The sequence below is a fragment of the Globicephala melas genome, chromosome 18 (genome assembly GCF_963455315.2).
Source record: "Globicephala melas chromosome 18, mGloMel1.2, whole genome shotgun sequence".
NCBI lineage: Eukaryota > Metazoa > Chordata > Mammalia > Artiodactyla > Delphinidae > Globicephala > Globicephala melas.
The window spans coordinates 48,607,880-48,627,538 of record NC_083331.1 but is presented as its reverse complement, the minus strand read 5'-3'; positions in this window follow the sequence as shown (position 1 = coordinate 48,627,538).

Below are 19,659 nucleotides of genomic sequence, written 5' to 3'. Positions count from 1 at the left end.
ATTAAAAACTGCTTCCCTTCAGCAGGATAAACCCTTTCCTTTAAAAATAGATGTTGTTGGAAATTCCCTGGTGGTCCAGTGGTTAGGACTCCACACTCTCACTGCCGAGAACGCGGGCTCAGTCCCGGGTTGGGGTACTAAAATCTCACAAGCCATGTGGCGTGGCCGAAAAAATAGATATTGTTAAAGTTATGATATGTTTCCATATCTGGGCGAAACTTTTTAGTATCATACCATGTTACTACTTCTAGCCTCTCTTCAATTGCAGTTGTCCTCTCTGCAGTTGTCATGTATTGACCTCTCTGGCTTTCACTGAAGAGTTTAGCACCTGACTCACTTCCTTCCTTTCCACCCTAAATGCTGCCTTCATTTTGAGTCATTTTACTGTCCATATAACTTACACTTTTGTTATTTTATATTCATAGATCCTTGGTTTCCTTCCCATGAATGAGTTTAAGAACTATTAGAACAACTGACCTAACTGAGTGAATGGTACCAATGCAAACTCATGGATTTCAGCTTAACCCATAACATAATCCAGAGATCCTTTTCCATTTCCATTTTCAACTCTCATTCCCATTCCCCACGGTACCAATTCCAAACCATATCACTCTTCTCAAACCCTTCCTCTCATCTGCATACCCCTTACTCTCATCACTTCACCTCATCTTAAACAAAGAAGCCATCAAATTCCAGCCTTACTTTCCTTTTTGCTTTATGTAATAGGAAGAGGTGTCACCCTTCTGTCCACGTCATTGCTTAATTTCCTGCTGTTCCCACTGTTGTCTAAAAAACTACCTTGAACATAAATGGCTTGAAGTCAAAATGTATTATTCCTTAAATTTTTGTCAGTTGCTTGGGCTCACCTGGATGGCTGTCTCATGAAGTTCCAGTTAGATGTAGACCTGCTGTGAGGTCATCTGAAGGCTTGACTCGCCTGAATGACTGGTACAGATGACTCCTTCACACACGTCTTGAACCTTAGCTGAGATGGCTGGGCTGAGCATTTCTCTCTGTCTCTGTAAGCCTAGTTTCTTCACATCATGTGATCACCAGGTAGTTGGTTATCTTATCACGTGGCTGGCATCTTCCAAAGCAAGCATTCTAAGAAACTCAGTGGTGAATGGTAAGCTTCTTATGACTTATGTTCATGAGAAGTGATGAAACCATTCAGTGTCAGCTCCGCCTCATTCTGTGGCCAGATACAAGGGGAGGAAACTGCTCAAGGATGTATATGAAAAGTTATTCTTTGGGAAATAATCTTTGGAGACTAGCAAACACACCTGCCTTTATAGAACTAAGAACTTTAGAAGCTCATGCAGTTAATATACACCCTTCTTGTGGCTGCCATCTGCCTACTAATGGTCATGTTCTCAAATGTACTTTTATGTCTAGATTAGGATATTTATTTCTAATTAATTAATTTTTCTGATCACTATTTAATGAAATTAGTAATTGATAATAATATTGGGAAAAAAGCCCCTTCCCCTTGGAGATTTAAAAAGCAAAAGTAATCTTCATTCTTGGGTTAATAATAAAGAAACTGCAGTGAAAACACCACATAGATATATTTCATAAATCTCATATATAGAGCGTATAAACAGACATATTTGCAAAGAATATTAGAAAATATTCTATAAGATATTCCAGAAGTCCTAGGCTCAGTGGTTGTTACCAAAGTGTAAAGGGAAGTAGGAACTAGGGAAATGAGAGACAGAAGTCAGAGGGAGAACTTTTTCTGTATATCCTCTCATATTTTTTACATTTTCTACCATTACAATGTATTAACCGTTACATACCTGGATACATACTACATAAATGGACTATCGTACAATAAAAATAAGTGCAAAATATGTTACCTATCTTGTGTTGTGGTGACAATAAATTAGCTACTACAATGTATTTAAATCTACTCTTGGAATATCCTGGAATGTAAGAAGTTAAGAAATATTACCTCTCTTTTTTGTATGTGTGTGTGTGTGTGTGTGTGTATACACACACACACACATATATATATATAAAAAATATATATTTAAAGTCAAAGATTTTGTTTTGAGAACCATCCACTTAAGAACTAAAATAACCAGCCTAACAATAATGCATTACTTCCACTTTGATAGCTAGAACTTATTTAGTCATAAATCAATTAGGGCCAGTGGTCTACTAAACGTATTTTCCAATTGATCAAAATTAGAGAACAGGGCTTCCCTGGTGGCGCAGTGGTTGAGAGTCCACCTTGCCGATGCAGGGGACACGGGTTCGTGCCCCCGTCTGGGAAGATCCCACATGCCGCAAAGCGGCTGGGCCCGTGAGCCATGGCCGCTGAGCCTGCACGTCTGGAGCCTGTGCTCCGCAACGGGAGAGGCCACAACAGTGAGAGGCCCACATACTGCAAGGAAAAAAAAAAAAAAATAGAGAACAAAACTAGGACACCTGAATGTCAGGTTATGAGAGATGATTTTAAAAGATTAATATTCCATTTTGTGTGTGCTTATATATATATACATATATACATATATATTATTTTTATTTTTGTCCATTCATCTCTCACTTAGATTGTTTCCATGTCTTGTCCATAGTAAATAATGCTGCAATGAGCATAGGATGTAGATAATCTTAAAATAGTGATTTCATTTCCTTAGGATATATGCCCAGAGGTGGAATTGCTGGATCATATGGTAGTTCTATTTTTAACATTTTGAAGATCCTCTGTACTGTTTTCCATAGTAGCTGTACCAATTTACAATCCCCAGTGTGTAAGCAATTCCTTTTTTCCACATCCTCTATAAAAACCAAACTCATAGAAAAAGAGTAAACTGATAATTGCCATGGCGTGAGGGAAATGCGTGCAAGTGGTCAAAGGATACAAACTTCCAGTCACAAGATGTATGTTCTGGGGATGTAATGTACAGCATAATGACTATGGTTAACAACACTGCATTGTGTACTTGAAAACTGCTAAGAAAGTTGCTCTCAAAAGCCCTTACACAAACACACACACACACATATACACACACACACACAATTATAACTGTGTGAGGTAATAGATGTGTCAACCAACCTATTGTAGTAATCATTTTGCAATACATACATACATCAAACCATCATGCTGTGCACCTCAAACTTACACAATGTTATATGTCAACTATATCTCAATAAAGCTGGGGAAGAAAAAGAAACAGTAATATATTTGTGTACTTTAGTAAAATATATACCATTACACGATGATATTGCATATGTCATATGAAGATGACATCAAAATCTATTTTTGAAATTTTTTAACCAAAAGAGTTTAAGAAGGACAGTTTTTTAAGCTGGTATAAAAAGGAAATAAAACTCTTTAGCAAATTTTTGCTAGAAAAATATTTGTCAATTAAGTTAATATCCAAAGACTTTTCTCTTATTTCCCACAATATTATTTATAGTTTGAGTTGTAGTGGCTAATTTTCAAAAAAGTCAGCAACTGTTTGACTATTTCAATCTATTGTATATTGCATATTTTCAACTGATTTTTCTTTTAGATAAATTCCAAGAGAAATAAGACATTATTAGTGGATTGACATAAAACTGATTTAGCAATGCCTTTTTAGTGTCCAACCTTTTTACTTTATTTTTTTAATTTATTTAATTTTTTTTTTGCACAGCAGATACTTATTAGTTATTTATTTTATACATATTAGTGTATACATGTCAATCCCAATCTCCAAATTCATCCCACCACCACCACCATCCGTGTCCTCCTTTCCCCCCTTGGTGTCCATACATTTGTTCTCTACATCTGTGTCTCTATTTCTGCCTTGCAAACCGGTTCATCTGTACCATTTCTCCAGCTTCCAAATATATGCATTAATATATAATGTTTGTTTTTCTCTTTCTGACTTACTTCACTCTATGACAGTCTCTAGGTCCATCCACATCTCTACAAATTACCCAGTTTCATTCCTTTTTATGGCTGAGTAATATTCCATTGTATATACGTACCACATCTTTTTTATCCATTTGTCTGTTGATTGGCATTTAGGTTGCTTCCATGACCTGGCTATTGTAAATAGTGCTTCAATGAACATTGGGGTGCATGTCTTTTTCGAATTATGGCTTTCTCTGGGTATATGCCCAGAAGTGGGATTGCTGGGTCATATGGTAATTCTATTTTTAGCTTTTTAGGGAACTTTCATACTGTTCTCCTCAGTGGCTGTATCAATTTACATTCCCATCAACAGTCCAAGAGGGTTCCGTTTTCTCCACACACAATAAATCTCTCCAGCATTTATTGTTTGTAGATTTTCTGATGATGCCCATTCTAACTGGTGTAAGGAGATACCTCATTGTAGTTTTGATTTGCATTTCTCTAATAATTAGTTATGTTGAGCAGCTTTTCATATGCTTCTTGGCCATCTGTATGTGTTCTTTGAGAAATGTCTATTTAGGTCTTCTACACATTTTTGGATTGGGTTGTTTGTTTTTTTAATATTGAGCTGCATGAGGTGTTTATATATTTTGGAGATTAATCCTTTGTCCATTGATTTGTTTGCAAATATTTTCTCCCATTCTGAGGGTTGTCTTGTTGTCTTGATTATGGTTTCCTTTGCTGTGCAAAAGCTTTTAAGTTTCACTAGGTCTCATTTGTTTATTTTTGTTTTTATTTCCATTACTCTAGGAGGTGGATCAAAAAAGATCTTGCTGTGATTTATGTCAAAGAGTGTTCTTCCTATGTTTTCCTCTGAGAGTTGTATAGTGTCTAGTCTTACATTTAGGTCTCTAATCCATTTTGAGTTTATTTTTGTTTATGGTGTTAGGGAGTGTTCTAATTTCATTCTTTTCCATGTAGCTGTCCAGTTTCCCCAGCACCACGTATTGAAGAGACTGTCTTTTCTCCATTGTATATCCTTGCCTCCTTTGTCATAGATTAGTTGGCCATACATGCGTGGGTTTATCTCTGGGCTTTCTATCTTGTTCCATTGATTTATATTTCTGTTTTTGTGCCAGTACCACATTGTGTTGATTACTGTAGCTTTGTAGTGTAGTCTGAAGTCAGGGAGTCTGATTCCTCCAGCTCCATTTTTTTCCCTCAAGACTGCTTTGGTTTTTCGGCATCTTTTGTGTCTCCATAAAAATATTAATATTTTTTGTTCTAGTTCTGTAAAAAATGCCATTGGTAGTTTGGTAGGGATTGGATTGAATATGTAGATTGCTTTGGGTAGTTGAGTCATTTTCACAGTATTGATTCTTCCAATCCAAGAACATGGTATATCTCTCCATCTGTTGGTATCATCTTTAATTTCTTTCATCAGTGTCTTATAGTTTTCTGCATACAGGTCTTTTGTCTCCCTAGGTAGGTTTATTCCTAGGTATTTTATTCTTTTGGTTACAATGGTAAATGGGAGAGTTTCCTTAATTTCTCTTTTAGATTTTTCATCATTAGTGTATAGGAATGCAAGAGATTTCTGTGCATTAATTTTGTACCCTACATTTTTACCAAATTCATTGATTAGCTCTAGTCGTTTTCTGGTGGCATCTTTAGGATTCTCTATGTATAGTATCATGTCATCTGCAAGCAGTGACAGTTTTACTTCTTTTCCAATTTGGTTTCCTTTTCTTTTTCTTCTCTGATTGCTGTGGCTATGACTTCCCAAACTATGTTGAATAATAGCAGTGAGAGTAGAAAACCTTGTCTTGTTCCTGATCTTAGAGGAAATGGTTTCAGTTTTTCACCATTGAGAATGATGTTTGCTGTGGATTTGTCATATATGGCCTTTATTATGTTGAGGTAGGTTCCCTCTATGCCCACTTTCTGGAGAGTTTTTATTATAAATGGGTGTCGAATTTTGTCAAAAGCTTTTTCTGTGTCTATTGAGATGATCATATGGTTTTTCTTCTTCAATTTGTTAATATGGTGTATCACATTGATTGATTTGCATATATTGAAGAATCCTTGCACCCCTGGGATAAACCCCACTTGATCATGGTGTATGATACTTTTGTGTTGTTGGATTCTGTTTGCTAGTATTTTGTTGAGGACGTTTGCATCTATATTCATCGGTGATATTGGTCTGTAATTTTCTTTTATTGTATTATCTCTGTCTGGTTTTGGTATCAGGGTGATGGTGGCCTCATAGAATGAGTTTGGGAGTGTTCCTTCCTCTGCAATTTTTGGAAGACTTTGAGAAGGATGGGTGTTCGGTCTTCTCTAAATGTTTGATAGAATTCACCTGTGAAGCCATCTGGTCCTGGGCTTTTGTTTTTTGGAAGATTTTTAATCACAGTTTCAATTTCATTATTTGTGTTTCATCTGTTCATATTTTCTGTTTCTTCCTGGTTCAGTCTTGGAAGGTTATACCTTTCTAAGAATTTGTCCATTTCTTCCAGTCAACTTTTTACTTTAATCTTATTAATTTCCAAGACTACCTCAGTGACTTTGTGGATGAGTTAATTAAGGTTAATTATTTGATTTCAATTCTAATGGTCTTTACCTTTACATTAATTCAGTATCTGACACATATAGCCACATCTTGAAATATATCAGAACATAGCACTATACTAGATGTGAAATATTAAACTTCAATTCATCACTCTAACTATGACAACATAGCTCTCCTTCCAACTCTGTAAAACTAATATACCTACTCTTTGACCTTAGGAAACATTTAGGCCCTGGACCACTGTATTTCCTTCTAATCTGTCCCCTTCTTTCTAGATTCACTTTCATCCCTTCCAACCCTAGATTTCAAAGTCTGTCATTTCAATCACTCTGTCACTATTACTCTGCCTTTCTTCCTCCTTGCCCTTCAGTTGCAACCCCTTATAAAAATCTTAACTTTGGATTGATTTAACAGTTTTACCTCTGTGCTTTTTCTCAGGTGAAGCCTACTGAAAAAAGAAGTAACTGAAAGTTTTTCTCGTGTTTAAAATACCTCTTTTTGACATCACATCCCTTTTTAGTTATACCTGAGTCCCAAACTTCTGGTGAAAATGGAACTGCTTTATAGAGGAATAAACATTTATTGCCATCACTTCAGTACATATTCATTCCTTGTTTTTTCCCAGGATGAATGATGGCCTATAAAATGAACCCTTTTTACTTCATCTTACTTGTCACTGTTGGTCATTCTCTCTTTTAAGCAAGAAATACCTCCTTAGCTTCTGTGACTTTATTTTCTCCTGGATTCCATCCTATTTCCTAGGTTTTCCTTCTTAGTTTCCTTTGCAGGCTTATGTTTTTCTGCCCATTCCTTAAATAGTCACATTTTCTGAGGCTGCTTTATCAACCCTGGTTCTTTTTACTTTTCACACTTACAAGGTTACTTAAGCCACATTCATGTTAGTCAGTTAACACTTACATGTTTTATTTGTAGCCCTAAATTCCGCCTTGAACTCAAGACTCATAAATCCAGCTGCTTTCTGAAAATCTCACGTATACATCTTACAGGAGTTTTGAGCTCTGTGTGATTTAAAATGAGCTAGTAATTTTCACCTCAAATCTGCTTCTCAACTGTATTCTCTCTTTAAATGAATGGCATGAAAATTTCCTCATTCATGGAAGCTAGAAACATAGGAGTCATCCCTGACTCCTGTCTCTCACTCATTCTCCATATCCAGTCATTCCTAGCGTCCTGTAGATACAACTGTTTTACTTCTGTCATGTATTTCTGCTGATACTCATCTATCACAATACTATTAAATAATTGTTGAAGTCATCTTTTTTCCTTTTCAGAAGCATTTGCAAGAATATAGGCTCTCATAAAGACCATGTGGTGACAAGGACCCTATAAAATACAACAGACAGCTCTGTTCCTTCCCTCTCTACACTGTTGTTACCTTGAAAGTATCCTCCCTCATAATGAAGTAGCTAATGAAACGTTATCATAATATTTTAGAAGACATACAGACCCCACCTACTGATTTTTATTTCCATGGACAATGTTTGCAACTAAGATGTATAGAGTAGGACTTTGGAGTCAAGGTGGGACCTTGGGAAATTCATTAAACATCCTTTTTAGGAAAAAATTATAATAGTAGATAATACATATCTCATAGGGTTATGTGAGGATTAGGCAAAATATTATAGAGCTGTATAGGTGCTAAATATTCATTTTTTCTCATTCCTTTCATTTTTTCTTTTAATGCTTGCCCGAGTACTTACTCTGTATCAGTCTTGGACTGACTGCTCGGAGTGCTGCTTGAAGGGGAGAGAGCTTCTGAAGCATTATTGACTATGTACATGAATGGAGGTACCATATTTGCACCGTATACATTCCCACTGTGAGGCACCACCCATGACTAGAAACCTGAATATATTAGAAGATCCCATACAAGCAACCTCAAAAAAATAACAGTGACTACTTTTTAGTTGAAAGAAAAAAATAGTAAATTGAAACCAGTATATATTTCATCAAATGGCAGAAGCCTAACTCTTCTCGGAATGTAACAGGAAACATTGGTGAGGGAATTAGTAATGACAACTACTCAGGAAAGAATGACATTAATAAAGAAATAATTGAAGGGATTCATTGCTTGTCATCCATTAAAAAAGCTTTACTTCCAACATGGTTAAAAATGCCATCAGTCAGCACAAGCCAAGGTATTCTCCTGAAGAGATGGGGATGCTATTATGAGCTATGCACTACCTGATGGAGGGAAACGTGAACCATTTCTTGAGCTTTGAAAAACAGTTTACAGGATCTTTGTGTATCACCATTGACGGCTAAATTTGCATTCCCAGAGAACCATGTTCATAGGTGATCAGTATTAGTAGGTCTTTGTAAAAGTTGTGGAGCCTCTTAGTGAAGCCTCTTCTGTTTTACCATAAAAGCTTGGGAATTAAAGAAAAGAAAAACATCCTTGCTGGTTCCTACCTGAGTGGACATGTAAGATAAATCTTTAAAAGAGCATTTGATCAAGAATTATTTTCATAATTAAAGAAAATTCATTTAATTTTTTGAAGCAACAGTAATGTGAAGTCCACGAGCATTCTTAAGATACAAGTTTTCCATAGAAAGGATGGCTCTCCAAATATCAGAATTTCAGGAATTTATAGAAGATCATCTAGGTTTAAACAGAGTGTAGTGTAATATCAAAATCAACAAGATCTGTTTCATATGTACCAGTTTGGCAATTTGACAGAATTGGGCAATCATATGAGTGAAGTCAGTTAATTTACTGAAAGAAGATTAAAACAGTTACATCCATTGATTTTTTGAATTGCATAATTGTTTGACATGTCATCTTTTGTATCGTTCTTCTTGTAAATCTGATTTATAAGTGGTCCATATCCCTTCAGAGAAAAGGAAATATTCTAGAGAGAAAAAAGAAAGTCCATTTTAGTTATTTTTCAGTACAAGGGGGAAATTAAATCATGATTTAAGTTTGAAAAACTATAATTTTGGGAAATATTTGCTTAGAAAATTGCAAATAATATTGAGATTCCGGAAGTTCAAACACTTCTGGTAATGTTTTAATTACATAGGGTAATTAAACCCCTTTGGACTAAAGCGGTTCCTTTTGATAATGCACAAAGGTAGTAAGTTTATGGCAGCTTCATCACTTTCCTTTTAACGTTTATCAGTAACTGATCGAATAAGAATGTGTTTTCACGGCTTACACAGAGTTTTTAAGATGGTACTTTTATTTGATCTCCTACAGGTCCCATGAGGGCCAATCTGGGCCTTCAGTGTCTGCTTTTTGGGACTTCATCACTCTCCAAACTACATCTAAGAGCTTATGCTCACCAAGTTCACTGATGGAGGTAAGACTCTCATAGGACCATCAGGCCCTCACTTCAGACTGTAAGTAAAACCGGCGCCTGGATGTTTTTGCACTCTAGACTTTGTACTCCCTCGTGTTTATATTGTTCAAGTATCTGGATATAATTAGTTGTTTCTGGAATGATTTATTTTTTCTCTTAGAAAGATAATATTTTACATTTCAAAATGACTATATAGCTAATTCTAAATATGCTTTTTTTATATTTAATTAATAAGTAGGCTGAGCTGTCTAAGAATAGATAGTAATGTTATTTTTTTCACCAAGGATTAGAAAAGCATATATGCGCCTGTTCTAACAAGCTATCTCAAAATCAACTTCTAACTGGTTATTTGACTTTGTTCTATTTTGGGGTTTGAGAGAGTTACTTGGAATTCCTCTTCCTCAGCTACAAATCCCAGATCAGTAATTTGATATTTATTAGAATTCATAGCCTTTCATGAATTGTTTGTATATGCTTGCTGTTTCCCTTCCCAAATAATAGTTCGTCGAGTTTCTTTTTGTTCTCCGTATTTACTTAAATATGAATCCATATTCATATTTACAAAGTCAGATGCCAAGATCGTAAAATAATTGAAGCTGGAAAAATACCATTTGAGAGATGTAAATGGTGTCTAAACTTCAGAGCAGAAGGGGGAATTTAGGCTGGGGATTAAGCCTCTTTTGTTGTGGCAGAGACCAGTTTTGTGGGTAATTTTAACCAACTAGATATAAAGCAAGCATCTAATTCATGGCACTCAGGAAACCCAGAACTGGAGAGTAATTCAAATACAGATGCCTCAGACTGAAATGTTAAATTGGGTGTGTACTTATTAAGGGTGTGGTCTAGAAGAGCCCAATATATTTCCTCCTAAATACGGCTTTTGGCTAGCCTCTTCCTGAAAATTAATGTCTGTCATTGACAGATGGGTCTCTCTCTCTCTCTCTTTTTTTTTCCCCTCCACGTGTTTGTTCACTGATGATCCATAGACTGGAAGCTTATGTAAACATAATCTTACAGTATATTGAAGATTGTGCAGAGGAACTGGTTGTGATGCTTTTCAAACTTTGGAAAACATACCCTGACTACATTTGGGTGGCAGGTCTTGGGCTGAGGTTTTAGAATGAGGGGGCAGGCATGCAACTCTTCTTTCTATGGCCGGGAACACAGGCACCTGAGTTCTCAGTAGGAAGGACATGGTCTGAAAGAACTTCAGTTGGGAAGAGATAGACGACTTCTATAATGTGTTAGCAGGTAAAATTCTGAGGAGAACTATTTGAGGGGCTAAAAAGAATAAGCGACTGCCTGTGAAGGGACAACTGAAGAGTTGCATTTTCTTTTCCTGCATTACGATGACCTTCCATTTGTCTACGGCTTCCACTGGTCTTAGCTGTGCTTTGGGTGTTGCAGGGCAGGCATTACATACTTGAGAAGAAGTGACCCAGAGAGTGTAACGGTGTCACATGCATGCATTCCTCAGCGAGTCCTCAGGGATGGGGGAAACCCAAACAAAGGATGGTGACTGAATTACTGTTACTTGTGTAAAAAGGAAGAGTGACTCCCAAAGGCTGGAGAAAATGGCACCATCTGGATGAGATTAAGATTTGAGAAATGTGTAACCATCATTCTTATCACCATTGTCATCAACACTAATAATGCCTGAAATTTGTAGAGGACTTTTTTGAAAGTACTTTGCCCTAATATCATCTTACTTGCTTTTCATCTGAGACTTTGAGTACAGAGTATTATTGGGAAATATCTTTTTTCGCAAGGAACCAGTCTAATAATAAAATAAGACATCTCAGTGTAACCATTTTGGAAAATTTCAGTACCCCAAAACTGCATATAACGAGAATAAGGTGTATTAGTGAGTTTTCACTATATATACTTTTCTTTTACATTTATTACCTTCTTTATATTAATTTGCCAATACATAGGTCCAAAATACATATACACATACATAAATACATATACATACAAAAGTACACGCATACAGAATATACTACATTTATTTTTATATCTAATCCTCCTAACGACCCTAAGAACTCTAATAACCTTCATTGTACAGACATGGAAACAGAGGAATAAGTAGATTAAGTGACTTAACGCTGTGCTGGGGAGGGGGATTTGCATCCATTAAATTGCAGGGACTTCTTTAGTCTCTGTGGGACGTCAGTTTACTCATGCTCTCAAGGCATTTTCAGAAACAGTTCCCATGTATGAGGAGTTGGTTGAAAAATACTGAGATAATCTCTGATTTAAGTTGTATTGCAAGGGAAAACACTTCCCACTTGTTTTATATTCATCATATTTATAGTCACTAGGTATTTATAATATTTGTAAGTGGGGATACATTTAAATGCAATGTCATCTACTTTGAAAGTGTAATATATTTTTGTTACTTGGTTTAAAATTCATCACAGAAATCATTTTTCTCCCAACAAACATCTGAGTACGTTAGCTTAAGAGATGTTATTGGTGAGCTGATAGTATGCATATTTCAGAAAGGTTGTTCAACTACATTTAATGTGCATTTGTGAGAAATAACTGTATATTCATGGTCTCTAAGAAGGGCTAAGCTTGTTTATCTTTCTCTTCCTAACCAGTTAATTATTCCTTCTTTGCACACTGTCAGTCCCCTGACTTGAGGATGAAAAGAAAATCTTTTTTATAAACTAAGTTTTCTCATATGTAAACATCATCCTGGAAGTGAAAATAGAATTTAGTTTTTTTGGGTACAGACCTTTTGTTTCAAGTGAGACATTTGACTGAAGAGAGGAGAAAATATTACAATTTATTATGCTACTCTGCCTTGATTACATAATGGAAACTCATGTCATGATTGAAAAAGTCCTAAATATTAAGAGACATCATTTTATTCTTCAGGTGTTAGCAGTAAACACTGTTATAAGCTTTATGTATCTGTAGGGCTGACTTGGAAAGGGTCTGTAAATGCACCAGGGTTTATGCAGGTTTGGTAATTAAAGGAGCTTCAAGTGAGATATTTGACAGAAGAGAAGAAAAAATATTATAACTTTTTTGTACTGCTCTGCCTGGACTGCATAATGGAAACCCACATCATGATTGAAAAAGTCCTAAATATTAATGGACATCATTTTTTGTTCAGGTGTTAACAGTAAACACAGTTATTATAAGCTTTGTTTACCTGTAGGGCTGACTTGGAAAGGGTTTGTAAGTGCACCAGGAGTTTATGCAGGTTTTGTAATTAAAGGAGCAAGTAGGAAAAACCACAGAAAGGGCAAAAAGGATCAGGAGAAAGAGAAGCTGAGTACGATGAATTACATGAGCAGACATTAAGATTAAATAAAATGGAACTTTCTTGATTTAAACTTTTTGAGGAAATCAGAAATAACTGCTAGTTATATGACGTAATTGACCATGAAAATGTAGGTATGGAAAGCTGCTTATCCATTAAGAATGCACTAAATGACATCTGTGATCCAGGTGCATGGGTACAGGAGGAGGCCAGGAATAATCAGGAAAGGTGAGTCAATGCTACTTATGGTGCCGCCTGCTACCCTAAGGAAGGGAAGCCCATGGTTGTAGGGTCTTTTGTTCAGTGAATGTATGTCTCCCATGAAAGAGTATTTAAATCTTCCATATGTTAGTACTGAGCAGCCATCAAATAGATGGAACTAGAACAAAATAGGTTTAACAAGATAAGCAATAGGAACCTTTAGAAGCAGAGTGTTTTGAGGAGTAGAACCTGTTGCAGGAGAAGGAGCTTGAGGAATGATGTTCCAGGTTCTTAGAAAGGTGAAAACACTTTCTCAATGTGTACCTGGGAGAGCATCCCTATTAGAATCAACTGCAATGTTTGTTAAAAATGCTGATTCCCTGTACCCTACCTAGACTTACTGAAACAGAATTTCCAGGGGATGAGCCCAGGAACCTGCATGCATTGAAAAAAATCCTTCCAAATGATTTTTATACCCAGCTTATTAAAGTGTTGAAGTGAGAATAGCTTCATATTAAAGGGTTTGAGGGTGGAAGGAATCCTTGTAGAATTCTGAGTGCGGTAGTAAATCTGTTGTAAGAGATAAACAAGTGGAAGATTCAGAGGGGAAAGTGTGTAGGACATTTTGAAGCCTTTAGACGTTTTAAAGAAGTAGGGGATTTTTTCATCAGTGGTGGCTTAGATCATTTTGAAAAGGATTCACTGCTACCCAGTTAGAGGAGGATTCAGGCAGGAAGGCCCAGGGGCTGCAGGTAGAAGAGGGCCTGTCACGTCTACAAGGTCCTGAGGGTTGGTGACAACATCACTCCAAGAGGTCACAAAGATGTTAAGTGGCAGCTATGTGTGGTGACTGCATTCCTGGACTTGTATTTCAAAAAATGTGAATGGGGTTTTGGTAGATCTCTCATATTTACCGAGGGCTACTCATTTCTGCTAAAGCAAGTGGAAATGTGTCACACATCGGGATAAAAATCTCTGATCCAACTCTCAGACATTTAACATTCTGGAATAGCATTCCAGGATTGGCTGGACATGGTCCCCTGGTACTAGTGACACTTGCAGTTCTTCTGGTTGGTGATTGTGACACTGGAAGACAATAAAACTATGAAAAGGAAACAGCCCAAAATATGGATGACATTGAATGAAAAAAAGAATGTCTGGCAAGGTTTTAGCATATACTATGAAAGATATGTTTGAAAGAAGAATCATAAAACCTTATCTCTTGGCTTTAATCTAAATTTTAGTGGGTGGAAAGAAAAACTGCTAATAAAACTGCCATACACTATTGCAAGCAGAAGACAGAAAATGAGAGCCAGGTAAAGAAGGACCATTGGCAGGAAAACAATCTGTAATGTTTAGATGGACATAACAGGGAGTTTTCTGGTTCCAGGTACCTGTGTATTAAAAGCACACAGTACAAGTGATTACCAAAGCACTGAAAATTTTAATACAGGAATGCAAAATGTTGTGATAGGCATAGCTTGAGACTTCAGTTGAAACTCAACTAATATAAGATGGCATTAGAAAGGAATAATTTGATCAAAGATCCTAAATCTAATAAAAACAAAGAGGGAACACTTTTTTTTAGGAAATGGATAAATGACTCCTGATGTAGATCACAAAACTGTCATGGAGATAGGGTACAAATAGGAAATTCAGTTAATTAACAAATCCTGCAAACATTATTCCCCAAAGTAGAGCACAGTCTTTAAAAGAAAATTTTAATTTTTCCCTGATATAGTCATTGCTAAGATTTTGTTGCATTTTATTCCAGCCTTTTTCTTACATGTTTTACGTTGTGATTTAATGGTAGATATGAATTTTCAGCCACATGTTTCTGTATCATTAGTTTTTAACAAATGATATTTTAATGATTGTAAAACATTATGGATGACCCATAAATATGCTTAATTAATCATCTGTTGTTACACAGTTATGTTCTTTCAACTTTTTTCCTATTATAAGGCTGTGGTGAAGAGTTTTTATGAAGACAGAATTCTGGAAAAGTAATTATGGTCAAAGGATATAAACACTTTTTAATTTCTGGACACAATTTGCACAATTATTTTCCAGAAATGTCATTTCAATAACAGTCTCACCAGAAGTTTGTGAATGTGTCCATCTCAATGTACCTTCTTATGTACTAAATATTATAATAATTATGTTTTAGTAATTTGAGAGGCAAATTAATGTATGTAATTAATTGTGCTGAGGTTGAATTTTTATATTTATTAGCTGTTTTACTTCCTTGTTTATATATATAAATGTTTGTATATATGTGGGAAATTAGTTCTTATGCCTATTTCACTATAAAAGACAATTCTTTTTTCTTCTCCATTTATGTGTACTCATTACATAGCTAATTCTTAGTTTATGGTTTGCCACCCAGTTTGGTTTGTAGTGTTCTTTGGAACCTCTAGGGTTTTGGTGTGTGTGGAACTTCTAACTTCGGTTTTCTGTGCTGTTGTAGATTTCCCACTTTTTATCTATCAGTATGTCGGCCATTTTATGATAATTTGGGGGGAGTGCACAGGGAGCTAGTTACTACTTACTCATCTACTAGTGGTTTTTTAAAAAAATATATTCTTGAGTTTTTTTCTGTGTGGGCCTCCAGAAATGGGGTTTTCATCATTAAAGAAATTTTGTATCCTGAAAAATGGAAGTCTCATTTGGGTGTGGCTCCTTGGGGATTTTTATAAGACTTAGCATCCTTAAAGCACCTCTGCTCTGGAACTTCTCACATCATATTTGCAACCCTGAACACAAAGCCTGAATGTTTACTAAAAACAGCTTTAAACAAATGATTCTTGTAGACATCATCAGAAAGTACTGGATAGTTCTTTGGATGTTTTGTTATTGTTTTTACCAGCACCTAATAACTTTTCAGATTCATGCTCTGATCTGATACACAGATATTCTTATGCGTTCTGCTTGAATTAGCCAGTTGTTACTAAGAACCAAATCTGTGCAGTTTTGATTTGTCACAGACTGGGATTTTTTTAACAGAGCAAATTTTGTTGGTTATACATACAGCTAAGGTTCTAATCCACAAGCTATGAATAAACTTATAAAAAAGACCCAAAGTGTATAATCCTAAGAACTGCTTTCTTTCTTATTTCATATGATGAATAATAAGGTTATTCTTTACTTCCTTCCTTCCTTCCTTCCTTCCTCCTTCCCTTCCTTCTTTCTTTCCTCCCTCCCTCCCTCCTTCCCTCCTTCCCTCCCTCCCTCCCTCCCTCCCTCCCTCCCTCCCTCCCTCCCTCCTTCCTCTTCCCTTAATAATGAAGGCTATGTAATTTTCTTTGAGAACAGCTTTTGTTGTCTTTCATAGTTTTTGATATGAAATAGTCACTTTTTAATTTTTTTCCAGGTAGGTTTTACTTCCCCTTTCTTTTTTATTTTTTCATTTTTATTTTTTTGATGTAGACCATTTTTAAAGTCTTTATTGAATTTATTACAATATTGCTTCTATTTTATGATTTGGTTTTTTGGCCACAAGGCATGTGGGATCTTAGCTCCCTGACCAGGGATCAACCTGCACCCCCTACATTAGAAGGCGAAGTCTTAACCACTGGGTCACCAGAGAAGTCCCCTCCCCTTTCTTTTTTGATTGAAGCATTAGTTAGGAATATGTATGTTAGTTTCCAAGTACTTTTCTTGCTGCATATTTACTATTAATTTCCATATTTATTGGACTATGATCAGAAAATGTGATCTTCGCTTTTTAAAGTTGTTAAAATGTTCTTTGTGGACAAGTTCATATTGATTTTCATAAATGTTCCATGTAAATGCAAAATTTTTATATTATTTGTGGAGATGTGAGTATGTAGGCCTATTAAGTTTTTTTCTTATTTGTATTAAAATCCTCCATGGTCCTTTTATTTTTAGTTTACTAGAGTAGTTTAATTCCAAATGAAGCATATTGAAGACTCCAACTATGTTTTTATTTGGTTCTTGAACTCTCTTGAATATTTGCATTTTCTAGTCTGATACTGCGCCATGTGTTCCATAGAGGTTTATTACTATAGTCTTTAAAATGTTGCCTTTTATCATCGCAGTCTTTTCTTAAATATTTTATTTTGTTTCAAGAGCATGCATCACATATTTCCAAATGGTCTGTCATCATCTGTTTATATTATTGATATAAATTGTAAAGGTCACTTCTCACCACTGTTTTAGCTCTTATTTATTTTCCCCTATTGTGAGATTTTGATTCTGCTTCCTGTGTGTTAAGTACTTAGTCAGGTATTTCCCTAAGATTTGTTATGTGGTAACACCCTCTCAGACTTCTTGCATATTCTCAAATATCTGTTTATACCCTGACAGATGGCTGACATTGTGGCTGGCTATAGGATTGTTAAGTTCATTTTTGTTAGTAGTGATTCCGTACTTTCTAGCTTTTAGAGTGGCATAAGTGATACCATGAGTGTCAATATAATACTTTTTCTTTGAAGTTGACACCTTCTCTGTCTAATAATTGTAGGTTTTCCTCTTAATTCATTAATTTCATAGATTTTACCATGCTATGCTGACTGTGTGTCTTTTATCATCAGTCAGGATTGAGACTTGGCATATTTTTAATGCAAAATCTTTTTCTTATGTTGTTTGTTTATTGCCTATCCCCTCTTTGTCACTTTATTTTTTCTGGAACTGTAGTAGCCTTATTTCAGGATTCTTGGATCATTCCTTCAATTCTTTTGAATTTTCTCATATTTCATCTGTTTGCATTTTGACGTATTTTTCACTTTTTCCTTTTGGCTTTATATTTGGGCTCAGTTGTGGGTATGCTTAATCTAGTAAATTGTGTAGTAGAGAAAGCATATGTTTCTTGTTTTTTTATGCCACAGAAACTCCTTCGTATTATTACTATGCTGTTCAACTTGCTGTCTTTCTCCTTGTAGTAGGCTGAATCCTAAGATGGTCCCCGAGATTATCTCCTCCTAGTGTACACACCCAGTGTGATCCTCCTGCCTTGAGTGTGGACGGACTCTCTGAATATGATGGGATAGTTACCCACTTGGTTAGGTTACACTTATGATCAAAGTGATGGGATAGTCTTCATGTGCAGTGAAAAACAACTTAAAATAGTTTTCCTTATTTTAGTATTTTAAAAGTCTATTTAGTTGGCTTTTTGGCTTGTTAGAGTCCTAACAGGTAATTCTACTAATGGAGCACTTATATACAAAGCACATACTATGTGCTTTAAACGCTACCTCATTTAATTCTATTGGTAATTTTCGTAGTTGTTTTGATAAGTGTTTGGGGTAGTAGTTTTTACCCACGTTAAAGATAATGAAACCAATGAGCAAAGATGTGCCAAAGCTCACAGATTTTGTAAATAGCAGAGATGAGATGCAAAGCCACAGTTTTCTGGCCTCAGGTTCTTTCCTCTTATGCACTACATTATATCAGTTTCCATAGTTTTAATAGTAAGTGGAAAGTCTAGAACTCTGTGATCATTATCTTTATACCTCTACAGCCTGGTACAGGGATTGTCTTACAGTAGATATTTGTCAAGTGAAACCTGAAGGTAAAAAAGAGAAAAGCGAGTGATTAAACATTGAGATGGTGTTGGGTAGAAAGAAGATAACAGGGGTCATGACAGAGCATAAAAATTAGTGACTTGGATAATCAGATGATACAAATATTGGTAAGAGTCAGCCTCCAACTGAAATGCCTGCGGTTGCTAACTTTGTCATTTAAACTTGAAGCTATTTTTCCCTTCATCAAAATTTGGATTCTCAGGGCTTCCCCAAACCTACTTGAATCATCTGTGTGAATAATACGTAGAGGTTGTTATAATACCTTTTTCATTTGTAAAAGGCTTTATGTGTTTCAGAGAACTTTCACCTTTATTATTTTTATGATAGTACTTATTATATAATCTAGACAGCTTCAAAAAGTAGCTGATACAAGGATCAGGATCAAACATGAACATTTCCACTTTAGAAATGGGGGATAACCCAGAGGTCTATAAATTCTTTATTTACTCAGCAAACATTTGAGATTGTTGAGTAAATGTGTCAGGCTACCTTTCTAGGCAGAAAGGTTATAGCAGAGCCCCTGCTTTTGAGAAACACACAGTCTCCAGGGAGCACAGCTATTGAACAAACAGTTGGAAGTGTCAGGCACCTTACTAGGCAGAAAGGTTATAGCAGAGCCCCTGCTTTTGAGAAGCACAGAGTCTCCAGGGAGCACAGCTATTGAACAAATGGTTGGAAGTGTTATGGGAAGTGCACGTTAACCAGGAGGGTCAGAAAAAACTAGCGTGAAGATGGGTGGGAAATAAAAGCATGTACGATGATGAGAAAGAACACTGAATCATTAAGAAGCTCAAGGTAGGCCAAATGTGAAGAGCAGCAAGGGGAGAATGGCAAGAGATGATGCTGGAGTGATAACCAGGAGGCTGACCGTCTAGGGCCTTGCAGAGTCTGTCAGG